At 40.9% G+C, this 12380-nt stretch overlaps 1 pseudogene across 1 annotated transcript; it reads right to left on the bottom strand.

Moving 5' to 3' along the window:
- Positions 1-7631: 7631 nt before the first annotated feature.
- On the bottom strand, positions 7632-11242 carry LOC110259337 (uncharacterized; annotated as a pseudogene). The gene is made up of 4 exons (XR_014837549.1): positions 10925-11242; positions 10670-10730; positions 7999-9601; positions 7632-7930 (listed from the first exon to the last, which is right to left on the bottom strand). The product of XR_014837549.1 is annotated as an uncharacterized LOC110259337 (transcript).
- Between the last annotated feature and the right edge of the window lie 1138 nt (positions 11243-12380).

Genomic DNA, 12380 nt, shown 5'->3' on the forward strand with positions numbered 1-12380 from the left:
TGCAGCAAAGTGGGATCCTTAACCCACTGCACCATAGTGGGAACTCTCTCTCATTGAGGTTTTGATTTAAATTTTTTTTTTTTTTGGCTTTTTGGGGCCACACCTGCAGCACATGGAAGTTCCCAGACTAGGGGTCCAATCAGAGCTACAGCTGCCAGCCTACACACAGTGACATCAGATCTGAGCCGCATCTGCTACCTATACCACAGCTCATGGCAACGCTGGATCCCCATCCTACTGAGCGAGGCCAGGGATAGAACTGCAACCTCATGGTTCCTAGTCAGATTCATTTCCATTGTGCCATGGTGGGAACTCCTGATTTGAATTTCTTTGATGACTAATGATGTCCAGCATCCTTTAGTGTGCTCTTGACCATTTGTACATTTCCCTTTAAAAATGTCTATTTATGGAGATCTCATGTGGCACAGCAGGTTAAAGACCCAGTGTTGTCACTGCAGTGGCTTGGGTTTGATCCCCAGCTCAGGAACTTCCACATGCTGTGGACATGGCCACAAAATGTCTATCTACACTATTTTATATTTTAAAATTGGGCTATTTGATTTTTTATTATTGAGTTGCAGGAGTTCTTTATATATTTTCAATACAAATCCCTTACTAGTTGTTTTATTTGCAAAATTGTCTTCCATTCTATGGGTTGTGTTTTCACTCTCTTTCCTTAAAATTTTAACTTTTAACATATACTATAAAATTTATATCTTAGGGAGTTCCTGTTCTGATGCAGCTGGGGGTCACTGTGTAGCTTGCCACAGTGTTCGAATCCCAGCCCAGCACAGTAGGTTGCCACTGTGTAGGTTGCAGCTGCAGCGTGGATTCAATCCCTGGCCTGGAAACGTCCATATGCCACAGGTGTGGCCATAAAAAAGTTAAAAGTAAAAAGTTTACATCTTTTTTTTTTTTTTTTTGGTCTTTTGTCTTTTTGTTGTTGTTGTTGTTATTGTTGCTATTTCTTGGGCCGCTCCCACGGCATATGGAGGTTCCCAGGCTAGGGGTTGAATCGGAGCTGTAGCCACTGGCCTATGCCAGAGCCACAGCAACGCGGGATCCGAGCCGCGTCTGCAACCTACACCACAGCTCACGGCAATGCTGGATCGTTAACCCACTGAGCAAGGGCAGGGATCGAACCCGCAACCTCATGGTTCCTAGTCGGATTCGTTAACCACTGCACCACGATGGGAACTCCAAGTTTACATCTTAAATGTCCAGTCTAGTAGTGAGAGGTACATTGCCATTGGGAAATCAATCTCAGAAGTGTTTTCATCTTTTGAAACTGAAAATCCATATATATTAAACAACATCTCCCCATTTCCCCTTGCCCCAGCCCCTGGCAACCACCACTCTACTTTGTGTCTCTATGAATTTCACTATTCTAGATACTTCATACAAATGGTTTCATATACTAGTTGTCCTTTTTGCGACTGGCTTATTTCACTTAGCATGATGTCTTCAAGTTTTGCCCATGTTGCAGCGTATGTCAGAATTTCTTTCTAAATCTGAATAACATTCCATTGCATGTATAAACTAAATGTTATCCATTCATTTTTGATGGACATATGTGTTGCTACCACCTTTTGGCTCATGAATAATGCTCCTGGCATTCAATTTTGGGGGAGCATATACCCAGAAGTAATATTGCTGGATCACATGGTAACTTTGTATACAGTTTTTGAGGAACTGTCATACTGTCTTCTACACTGGCTGTACCATTTTACATTACCATAATAGTAAACCTGGGTCCCATTTTTTCCCTTTTTTAAAGTATATTTATTTAAAGGTTGTGTAATTTATGCTGTATAGCATGGTGATTCAGCTATGTATGTGTGTATATATATGCATATATACATTATTTTAATATATTCTTTTCCATTATAGTTTATCACAGGATATTGAATATAGTTCCCTGTGCTATGCAGTGGGACCTTACTTTTATCCATTCTATATATAATAGTTGGCATCTGCTAACCCCAAACTTCCACTTCATCCTCCCCGCCCCCCTCCCCTTGGTCTCAATGTGTTTTCAATTCCCGCCCCCCCCCTTTTTTGCTTTTTTTTGGGGGGGGGCCACATACAGCATACGGAAATTCTCAGGCTAGGGGTTGAATTGGAGCTGTAGCTGCTGGCGTGCATTCCCATAAAAGCTGCTCTTCCTTCCTTTCTCTTTTCCTTTTTTCTTTCCTTTCTTTCTTCTATTTTTAGGGCTGCACTCACAGCATACAGAAGTTCCCAGGATAGGGGTCAAATCAGAGCTCTGGCTGCTGGCCTACACCACAGCCACAGCAACACAGGATCATTAACCCACTGAGAGGGGCCACGGATCTAACCTGCATCCTCATGGATACTAGTTAGGTTTGTTACTGCTGAGGCACAATGGGAACTCCAAAAAGCTGCACTTTCAATATGAGATAAAAAGGTATTTCATAAAAAGTGCAAGGTTCCACACCTTCTAGTGTAGCTGCAGTGATGGCTTCTCAAATATCCTTCTCTCTTTATCTTTTATACAGTGGTCCTTATGCTGTGCCATTTAGCTTGAAATGGCAAGCAACTGCAAATGCAGACTTAAATCTACATACACACCAAGCAGGTCAACTTTTTTTTTTTTGTAATGTCATGATGTCATAGGGAAGAACCAATCTGACTCCATATTGGATCTGTTTCTTTTATTTTAACCTTTGTATTCTATTGTTTTTTTCTACAAGTTAATCACTGAAGAGATGTTGCCTACAAGCTTAAGGTATACATAATGCCCAATCCCCAGGAATCCTGCCTCCCATATAATGAGTATTAAACTAAAATACCTTTGTTTAGCTCATGGAAAGCATCCTGACCAGGCCTACCTGTGAATGGCTGCAGGGAGGAAGAAATTAACACACCCCCTTCAGGGTCCGACTGGAACCAGGAAATGTTTGACTTTCCCCTCTCCACTTTTAGTATCAAAGTAGCCTGAATTTTAATGCAAGGAAGATGGTTCTTTGGGACTAGTCTACCATCTTCTTGGTCTGCTGGTTTTCCAAACAAAATCACTATTCCTTGCCCCATCAACTGGTCTCTCAGTTTACTGGCCTGTCTTAGAATGAACAGTATAAGGTTGGAATTGGTAACAACTTTTCTCTGCTTCTTGGGAGCACTCCCAGCATCACTAGTAGCAATAAGATCGATGCCCTGATTAAAACAGCCAATGTAAACGCTGAACTTCTCAGGCTTGTTTCCAAAGGCTTTCGACAATGTCAACATCAGGAGCCTTGACTGCAGTATAGAGGCTGGTGGACCTGCCCCGGCAGCTGGCCCTGCCCCCCCACCACTGCTGTCTCAGCCGAGGAGAAGAAAGTGTGAGCAAAGAAAGAAGAATCTGAAGAGTCTGATGATGACATGGACTTTGGTCTTTTTGACTAAATCTCTTTTGTAACATGTTCAGTAAAAATAAATTCAAAAATAACCCAATTGAAAGACCTGAATAGACATTTTCCCAAAGAAGACATATGGATGGGTAACAGGCACATGAAAAGATGGTCAACATCATTAATTATTAGACAAATGGAAATCAAAACCAAAATGAGATATCACTTAATACCTGTCAGAATGGCCATTGGGGGAGTTCCCATTGTGGCTCAGTGGGTTAAGAAACTGACTAGAATCCATGGGGATGTAGGTTCCATCCCTGGCCTTGCTCAGTGGGTTAAGTATCCAGCAGTGTAGGTCAAAGATTCGGCTCAGATCCTGCATTGCTGTGGCTGTGGCATAGGCTGGCAACTGTAGCTCCAATTTGATCCCCTGCCTGGGAATTTCCATATGCTGCAGGTGCCGCCCTAAAAAGACAAAAAAAAAAAAAGAAAGAAAGAAAGAAAAAAAGAACTACCATATGATCTAGCAATTCCACTCCTGGGTATATATCCAGAAAAAAGGAAAACATTAATTTGAAAAGACACATGCACCCCAATGTTATAGTAGTACTATTTACTATAGTCAAGATATGGAAGCAACCCAAGTATCCATCAACAGATGTTCAGATAAAGAAGATATGATATAGAAGTTCCTGCTGGGATCAGTGGCATCTTGGAAGTGCTGGGATGCAGGTTTGATCCCAGTCCTGCACAGTGGGTAAAGGGTCTGGTGTTGCCACAGCTGTGGCTAAGATGTGACCCCTGGCTGGGAAGTCCATATGCCCCCAGATGGCCAAAAAGAAAAAAAAGAAGAAGAAGATGTGGCGTGTGTATGTATAAGATGGAATATTACTCAGCCATAAAAAATGAAATCCTGCCATTTGCAGCAATATGGATGGACCTAGAGAATATTGTGTCTAGGGGAAACGTCAAAGACAAATACTGTATGATATCACTTATATGTGGAATCTAAAAAATAATACAAGTGGAGTTCCCACTGTGGCTCAGCAGGTTAAGGACCTGATGTTGTCTCTGTGAAGATGTGGGTTTGATCCCTGACCTGGCTCAGTGGGTTAAGGATCCAGCATTGTCACAAGCTATGGTGTAGGCCTCAGCTATAGCTCCGATTTGACCCCTAGCCCGGGAACTTCCATGTGCTGTAAAAAGAAAAAAAAAACAAAAAACAAAAAAACAAGTGAATGCTTATAGCAAAACAGAAATAAGATTCACATATGTTGAAAACAAACTAGTAGTAGAGAGGAGAGGAGTGGAGAGGGGTAAATTAGGGGTATGGGATTGAAAGATATAAACTACTATGTATAAAACAGATAAAAAAGGATATATAGCAGAGGGAATTATAGACATTACCTTTTAATGGAGTATAATCTGTAAAAATACTGAAACCTATAAAAAGGTTGTACACCTGAAACTAATGTACTATGTAAATCAACTATGCCTTAAAAAAATAAAAGACTAGGTCCCTCAGCAAGAAAGACCTGATTTGAATAGTGGTCAGTCTTTGTCCCTTGCTCGGATGTGTCAGATGTGTATCTGACACTTTATCTAAACATGTATGCCTCAGTTGACTAAATGTGCTAAAGTAATTGAAGAGAACAGTTTAGTTGACCTAAGCCAATTTATTTCATACCTCAAGAGGCAGGCAGTCTCCATTCTCAAGAGTCCAGAGAGAAGTTCCTACTGTGGCACAGCAGGTTAAGGATTCTGAGTTGTCTCTGTGGCAGGGTGGGTTCAATCCCCAGCCCACTTCCGTGAGTTAAGGATTTGGTGTTGCTGCAGCTGTGGTGTAGGTCGAAGCTAATGCTTGGATTTGATCCCTGGCCTGGGAACTTCCATATGTTGAGAGTGCAGCCATTTAAGAAAAAAAAAAAAAAAAGAGTCCAGAGAACAGCAGCCAAGGAACAGGGCTGAAAGCTTTTGTAGAAGAAAGCATTCAGAAGTAATGAAAGAGTATTTGACTTAAGTTCATTTGCTGGGGTTGCATATCTGACCTTATGTAGAACAAAGAAATCATAGATTCTTGGCAGTTAGAGATTGGCTGGCTGGATGTACTGCATTTCTGGTCAAGTAGCGCACCAACAGGAACAGGAAAGTCATTTAAGTTTTGGTTGACTGATGTGACAGTTCCAAATTGGGTCTAGAAATTTATTTAAACAAAAGAGGTCATGAAAATATTACAGATTTGGCTAAGGAGTAAGTGAATTTGTATATTATAACTAAGCTACTGTATGGGAACACTTAAAAAAACATCAACCACACAGTAAGAAATGTTTAAATAAGGGAGAAAGGAAAAAAGCACTGGACTTGCCCACTGGACGGTAAATCAAGCCTTATTCTGCTGAATGGAAACATGCTGTTTGGTTATTGTGATGGGTCATAAGAAGATCAAGAAAACTTGATCATGGAGTTCCTACTTGGCACAGTGGGTTAAGGACCTGACTGTAGCAGCCTGGGTTGCTGCAGAGTCAAGGGAAAGAAAGAAAGAAAGAAAGAAAGAAAGAAAGAAAGAAAGAAAGAAAGAAAGAAAGGAAGGAAGGAAGGAAGGAAGGGAGAGAAAGAAAGAGCTTATTTAAAAAAAAACAAAAAGAAATAAAACTAATCATGTCTCTAAAAATGGCAAAATAGAACAAATACAAATAACAAAGATGACCAAATTCCAAACAATTATGATCACCACAGAATTTATATTTACCTCCTCACAGGATTCAATAGATAGCAACATCTTGCTTTATAAAATATCAAACTACCTAACACCAGTCCAAATTCTATAAGGGTGCTCAAAGCACACTCTTTCCTCTACACCTCCAGTCATCTATCCATTGCAGTCATGCTTATTAACAAGTCAATCATCTGGAAAATGTAGTTCCTAATACTACCCACAGGGGGTAACTCCAGCTCTAGATTTTGTTGCTCTATTATAGGCCTTTCTTTTTTTTTTTTTTTTTTGTCGTTGTTGTTGCTATTTCTTGGGCCGCTCCCACGGCATATGGAGGTTCCCAGGCTAGAGGTTGAATCGGAGCTGTAGCCACCGGCCTATGCCAGAGCCACAGCAACGCGGGATCCGAGCCGCGTCTGCAACCTACACCACAGTTCACGGCAACGCCGGATCGTTAACCCACTGAGCAAGGGCAGGGACTGAACCCGCAACCTCATGGTTCCTAGTCGGATTCGTTAACCACTTCGCCACGACGGGAACTCCTATTATAGGCCTTTCTTAATTCAAAGTCTATCCCCCAAATTATAGTCAGAAGGAAGGACATAAAGGAAAATAATTCACAGGAAACTATATTTGTTCATAAATGAGGCATACATAAATATTTATTCAACCGTTTATTAGTATGGAAAATGGAAAAAGGCTCTTGTACTCTTCACCTCCTAAAAGGTGCTTTGTCAGTAAGAAAGATAAATATATATACTGGGCTAGGGATATCCAAGAATTGCCACAAGGCCATTAGTAAAATCCAAATACCAAACTGTCATTTTTTTTCAGTGGCCCCTTAACACAGAACAAATAAAACATTCTAAAACAATTTTAACATAATTACATTATTAGAAATACACTTTAGGAGTCCCCCCTTGTGGCTCTGCATTAACAAGCCTGACTAGTATCCATGAGATGCAGGTTCAATCTCTGGCCTGGCTCAATGGATTGGGGAACTGGTATTGCCAAGAGCTGTCGTGTAGGTCGCAGATGTGGCTCAGACCTGGTGTGGCTATGGCAAAGGCTGGCACAGCCCTAGCCCGGGAACTTCCATATGCCATGGGTGCAACCCTAAAAAAACAAAAAACAAAACAAAAGAGAAATACACTTCAATACAACTATGATCCAACAGGCTTCAAAAAAGAAAATGTTGGTGTTTCCATCATGGCTCAGCAGTTAACAGATCTGACTACCATCCATGAGGATGCAGGTTCAATCCCTGGCCTTTCCCAGTGGGTTAAGGATCCTGCGTTGCTGTGAGCTGTGGTGTAGGCCAGCAGCTACAGCTCCAATTTGACCCCTAGTCTGGGAATCTCCACATGCTGTGGGTGCAGCCCTAAAAAGAAAAAAATATATATATATTATTAACCAATTTAAAGAAAAAGCACTATCTATTAATCTTATGTACTACCATGGAAACATACGACTTGCAGAATCATTTCACCTCATATTCATTTCTGAGAGTAATTACTAGACATCCACAGTCCAATGATGCACTTTAAGAAAGAGGCTTGATAAACATAATAAATTTATAACTTTAATAGCAACTCTTTCCTGTTTTCTGAAACATTACACATAGATTAATTCCCATTAAGTTTCTCACGTTACTTAAATTCATATTTCTTTCCAGAGGGAGTTTTCACATGTAAAGATGCGGGACCACTTAAGTCTTTCCCAGGCTGTTTAATCCAAGAGGTCTTAACCACTGAGTCCTTGCATCCTTTTGGAGCTGCAATGACTGAAGGCTTTCCTACATTCTTTACATTCATACAGTGTCTCTCCAGGGTGCACTCTCACATGTTTTGTGACAAATGAAGGTTTTACCACAGTCTCTCCACTCTGATGTTTTTCATGTCTTCAAAACAAAACAAACAAAACTCTGATTAACCTCTGAAGGCTTTTCTACATTCCTTACAATTATAGGGTTTCTCTTCAGCACGAGTTCTTTCATTTGTCAGTAGGGAAGTGTTATTTCAGCAGGAGTTACCACATTGCTTACATTTACAAGGTTTCTTTTCTATGGGAGTCCTTTCATGTGCTTGCAAACTTTGAAAATATCTGAGGCCTTTTCCTTGTTTACACTGATAGGCTTTCTCTCCAGTGTGGACTCTTTCACGTTTTCACAGTGAAGTTGACCAACTAAGGGCTTTTCCATACTCCTTATTCACAGAATTTCTTCTCAGCATGAACTCTTTTGTGTGTTTGGAAAGACGTGTAATATCTGAAGGCTCTACCACACTGTTCACATTCATAGGGTTCCTCTCCAGTGTGCAATCTCATGTGTACTTTTAAGGTTTGGTGGTGGGAGAGGGCTTTCCCACATTCCTTGCATTCATAGGGTTTCTCTCCAGTGTGAGCTCTTCTGTGTGACTCTAAGCAATTGTAGTGACTGAAGGCTCTACCACACTGTTTACATTCGTAGGGTTTCTCTCCAGTGTGCAGTCTCATGTGTATTTTTAAGGTTTGGTGATGGGAGAGAGCTTTCCCACATTCCTTGCATTCAAAGGGTTTCTCTCCAGTATGAGTTCTTTTGTGTGACTGTAAGGAATTGTAGTAACTGAAGGCCTTACCACATTGTTTACATTCATAGGGTTTCTCCTCAGTGTGAATCCTTTGATGGACTCGAAAGGAACTCGGAGAAATGAATGCTCTCTCACATTCCTTACATTTATAAGGTCCATCTCCAGTGTGAGTGATCATGTGTGCTCGAAGGCTTGAGAGACCCCGGAAGGATCTCCCACATTCCTTACATTCATAAGGTTTTTCCCCGGTATGAATTCTTTCATGTTTTCGTAAAGAACTAGGACAACTGAAGGCTTTTCCACATTGCTTACATTCATAGGGTTTCTCTCCTGTGTGAGTCCTTTCATGTGTTCGAAAACTCTGATAATATCGAAGGAGTTTTCCACAATGTTTGCACTGATAGGGTTTCTCTCCACTGTGAATTGTTTCATGTGTTTGCAATGAAGAGGAACAATTAAAGGCTTTCCCACACTCCTTGCACATATATGGAGCAGCTCCACTGTGAGTTATCATGTGTCTTCGAAAGGCTGTGCTCCACATGAAGGCTTCCCCACATTTCTTACATATGTATGGTTTTTCTCCTGTGTGAATCCTTTCATGTGTCTGAAAGGATGCACGGGCATAGAATGCTTTTCCACATTCTTCACATTTATATTTTTTCTCTCTATTGTGATTTTTTTCATGGGCATTAAAAAATTGGAGATGGCGAAAGGTTTTACCACACTCCTTACAATTATATGGTCTCTCTCTGTATTTCTGATACTTGTATGGTTTAGGTTCAGTGTGACACTTCATGTGTCTACAGAGGGATGAGTGACATGTAAAGACCTTTCCACATGCATTGCATTCACGTGGTTTCTCTTTCATAGTTTTCTTGTTCAGAGTGAGATTTGGAATAAGGCTTAAGTTTTCTCCACATGGACTACTACCTTTACTTTCACAGAATCTCTCTACCATGTGACTTCTGTAAAAAATGAGGAATACATCATTAATGAGTTCTCTTTAACAGGGGTTTTGGAGTTCCCATGTGGCTCAGCAGGTTATGAAACTGACTAGTATCCATGAGGATGCTGATTTGATCTCTGGCCTCACTCAGTGGGTTAAGGATCTGGCATTGCCGTGAGCTGTGGTGTAGGCTGGCAGCTGCAGCTCTGATTCAACCCTTAGCCTGGGAATTTCCATATGTCATAGGGGTGGCCTTAAAAAGGAAAAAAAAATGTTTTTTGTTTGTCTGTTTTTTTTTCATTTTTGGCCATCCATAGCATATGAAGCTCCCAGGCCAGGGGTCAGACCCAAGCCACAGTCTTGACCTAAGTCACAGCTGTGGCAATGCCAGATCCTTAACCCACTGTGCCAGGCCAGGGATCTAACCTGCATCCCAGTGCTTTCAAGATGACATCAGTCCCGTTGTGTCACAGCGGGAGCTCCACTAATAATGTTATATTTAATAGTAGGATATTTGAAGTCTATTTTGATCATTTAGAGGCATAGTATAGGTTTTATGCCTTGATTAAATTGCTTCAAGCTGAATATAAGAAATGCTCTGCAAGGGGACTTCACTCTTTTTTTTTTTTTTTTTTTTTTTTTTACTTTTTAGGGCCGCACCCGTGGCATATGGAGGTTCCTAGACTAGAGGTCAAATCGGAACTATAATTGCCGGCCTACACCATAGCAGTGCAGGATCCAAGCTGTGTCTGCAACCTACACCGCAGCTCACATCAATACCAGATCCTTAAAGGAGTGAGGCCAGGGATTGAACCCACAATCTCATGGTTCCTAGTCAGATTCATTCCTGCTGCACCACAAAGGGAACTCCCAAGACTGTGATATGTGCATAGTTTATTAAAACTGTTGAACTATTCTGCAAACACTGAACATCTATGTAACATAAGAAAGTAATTTTGGTGAAAACTATCTAAGAATAATTACATTTGAGCATGCATTTTTTTTCTTTTATTTCCTTCTGTTAACACAGCATAATATAACAGGACACTGACATGTGTTGCTACTTTATATTGTGGGTGGGACTTACCTTAGTTTCCTCCCCTGGTTTTTGTACTGTTCTTCAATGTCACAATCTTCCCATTTTCCCCCTAAATTGAAGGTCAAGAAAAATGATTTCAAAGTATTATAAGTTATAGAGAAATTCCTAGATTCTAAATCCTTTCTTTGTTGGCTTGACCTTGCCTAGTTTATTTACCTATATGCTGCATTTCCACATTCAGTATCTGGGAACAAGGAATATTTGTTCTTTAATTGACAAAGTGAAGGAAGGGGCTCTCCTTACCTATTGAGGCCAGGTTCCTCAAGGTTTCCTGCATCACATCCCTGTAGAGTTTCTTCTGTGAAGGATCCAGTAAAGCCCACTCTTCCAGGGTGAAGTTCACAGCCACATCTGCAATGGCCACTGAGTCCTAAAACATCCCAGATATATGTACAATAGGATGTATGAGACTGACAGCCCTGGACATTTATATTAGTTATAGGAAGGCTATGCATAATTCTATCATCTCTAAACATTTATTCTATGACTTGATCATCAGAAATTTACTTTCTGTCCACACTTACTTCCTCATAAGTTTTTTTTTTTGTCTTTTTTTTTTTTTAAGGCCACACCTGTGGCATATGGAAGTTCACAGGCTACAGGCTGAATTGGAGCGATAGCTGCTGGCTTACACTACAGCTATAGCAACACAGGATACAGGCCATGTCTGCGACCTACACCACTGCTCATGGCAATGCCAGATCCTTAACCCACTGATCAAGGTCAGGGATGGAACCCACATCTTCATGGATACTAGTTGGGTTCATAACCCACTGAGCCACAATAGGAACTCTCTCATAAGTTTAACAGCATCATGAGCACATGGAAATTATTTACACACTTTTATTGTGACCTCATCACATCTTATTTCTCACTTATTGCAGGGTCCAGAGCATGCTGGGAAATGACAGAAATGCTACACATATGAAACAAATATTAAGACCAGTGATTCCCTATGAGGAAAAAACTCTACCCTCTCCCTTCTTATGACACAAAATTTATAGCACACCATGAAGCAGAGTGTCAAATTTGCATAAAGTTTTATTAAATGAAGTTTTCTTATGGTCTAATGGTTAAGGACCCAGCATCACTGCTGTGGCTCAGGTTTAATCCCTGGCCCAGGGAACTTCTGTAAGCTGTAGGTGTGGCCAAAAAAAAAAAAAATACAAAACATAGTGAAGAACTAAAAGATTTATTTCTATCCCTATTACCAAATATGAGAGTCAAGGACACCTGTAGAAACCCAGCTTTTAATAAGGTCCAAATGGCTCTTTTGTCCCTGAAGTAATCCAGACCTTTAGAGGTAAAGTAGTGTGATGCACCTGGTGGGATGAAAATATACTTGTCAGGAAGTATGCTCTTAACTTGCATACTATTTATCACAGATTCAGTTTTCCCTTTCTTCTCTGATTTTTTTTCTTTTTAGGGCCAAACCCAAGGCATACGGAAGTTTCTAGGCTAGGGGTCCAATCTGAGCTATTGCTGCCAGCCTACGCCACAGCCGCAGAAACTTGGGAACCAAGCCATGTCTGTGACCTACATCACAGCTCACAGCAACACCAGATCCCCAGTCTATTAGGCAAGGCCAGGGATTGAACCTGTATCCTCATGGATACTAGTCAGATTCATTTCCACTGTGCCACAACAGGAACTCCTACAACCTCACTTCTGCACAAAAACTTGCAAGACTGCTTGTAGG

The sequence above is a fragment of the Sus scrofa genome, chromosome 2 (genome assembly GCF_054392235.1).
Source record: "Sus scrofa isolate SSC_HxYL_T2T_F1_AM1 chromosome 2, Sscrofa_HxYL_maternal_Yorkshire_Landrace_v2.0, whole genome shotgun sequence".
In the NCBI taxonomy this organism is placed as follows: domain Eukaryota; kingdom Metazoa; phylum Chordata; class Mammalia; order Artiodactyla; family Suidae; genus Sus; species Sus scrofa.